The sequence below is a fragment of the Schistocerca americana genome, chromosome 4 (genome assembly GCF_021461395.2).
Source record: "Schistocerca americana isolate TAMUIC-IGC-003095 chromosome 4, iqSchAmer2.1, whole genome shotgun sequence".
Lineage (NCBI taxonomy): Eukaryota > Metazoa > Arthropoda > Insecta > Orthoptera > Acrididae > Schistocerca > Schistocerca americana.
The window spans coordinates 746,522,784-746,524,565 of NC_060122.1; the positions used below are offsets into that span (position 1 = coordinate 746,522,784).

Genomic DNA, 1,782 nt, shown 5'->3' on the forward strand with positions numbered 1-1,782 from the left:
TCCTCTATGAAAAAAGAATCGAGGCCCTTCGATTACCACACTATTCACTTTTGTGTTGGTGAGTGGATTGGTACTGGTTTGTATATAGCATTCGGGTGTTTGAGTGTATGTGGAATACTAGTATGGACTGTATGTCGTGGTGTGAGTAAGTGTGTGCGCATATTCGTGACTAAGTTGACTGGCTGAACGCTATATATGTACTATGTAAATGTTCGAGTTTTTTTGTGTGTTTGTGTGGGGCGGGGGGATTGGTTGTTTCCAACTGCTGCTACTGCTAATCGTAGAAGTCAGTATTATTGTTGTCTCATTTCCCAACTAAATAACAAAAACTTCTATATATTGAGATTGTGGTATAAAAATATCCCTGATACTGTATCAGAAAAAATGATTATGTAAAAAATTAGCCTGAATAAAGAATATTCGTTATGAGAAACACCTATAAGAAAAAATGTTTAAAGTGTTGTAAGGATTTCTGTGGGATACATAGTATATACAATTTTTCTTTACTAGGAGTATCATAAAATGTAGTATCAATGTGTACATATGTATGTATGACGTAAGTATAAGAACTATGTATGTACAAGGACTTTTAGTGTAAGAAATGTATTTCTGCATTTATGTGTGTGTAAGTTTTCTTTGCATCATTAAAGAAAGAAAATGGTAACAAAAGTATTATTTAATCAGGAAACGTTTGTTAGAAAAAATAAGTATTGTACGTAAAAACTAAACTAAACTAAAATCCTCCCGAACAGGCCATGAAGGCCCAACGGTACCGACCGGCCACCGTGTCATCCTCAACCCATAGGCGTCACTATATGCAGATATGGAGGGGCATGTGATCAGCACACCACTCTCCCAGCCATATGTCAGTTTCCGAGACTGGAGCCGCTACTTCTCAATCAAGTTGCTCCTCAGTTTGCCTCACAATGGCTGAGTGCACCCCACTTGCCAACAACGCTTGGCAGACCGGATGGTCACCCATCCAATTGCTAGCCCAGCCCGACAGCGTTTAACTTCGGTTATCTGACGGGAACCGGTGTAACCACTGCGGCAAGGCCGTTGGCATTGTACGTAAACTAGAAATGAATTTCTTATAATATTTATCCCTCTTATTAATTACAGGTAGATGCGCACCTTGACTGACTCTGAGTAGTCACCAGAGATGGTTACCACATGGAGGACCAGGGTTTGATTTCTGGTGCTGTCAAGGATTCCTCCTTAGTCGAAGGTCTGGAACGGCATGCAATCAGCCCTGTGATGCTAACTGAGGAACTACTTGAATAAGAAGTAACAGCTGTGTGGTCTAGACATTCGGTAAAACAGCTGGGCAAGTGGTGTACTGACACTACATCGACATGATGCCGAATGATAGAGGATGACATGGCAGCCTGACGACATCTCTTGCCACTAACAGCCTGGAAGAGGACCTTGTAAACCAACACCTTGATCCCAGCCTAGCTTTGATGTTGACATTCTCACTACATTGAAGAGACCAAGAATGACAAAGTTCAAGCACCTCATTTTACTGAGAAAAGTGGGTGGAGGAGGAGGGGGTTTGTTGCCATTTTAACTTCCTTTTGACCTAGAGAGAGAATGGGGTAGGGGTTTGGTGTAAGGGTAACTTCAGTATAGATCATTATCTGTCATATAACCGACACAGTGGATGGGTAGCTTCATTTTAATGTCTCCTAGTTGCCCAAGAGATGTGGAAGGGCAAGTGAGAGATATAGGGTTACAATCCAAACGGGTTTCTCGTCACCATTTCATTCACAACCTCTCGTT

General features: G+C 41.5%; 1 pseudogene; it reads right to left on the bottom strand.

Moving 5' to 3' along the window:
• Positions 1–946: 946 nt before the first annotated feature.
• LOC124614225 lies at positions 947–1,064 on the bottom strand (annotated as a pseudogene).
• Between the last annotated feature and the right edge of the window lie 718 nt (positions 1,065–1,782).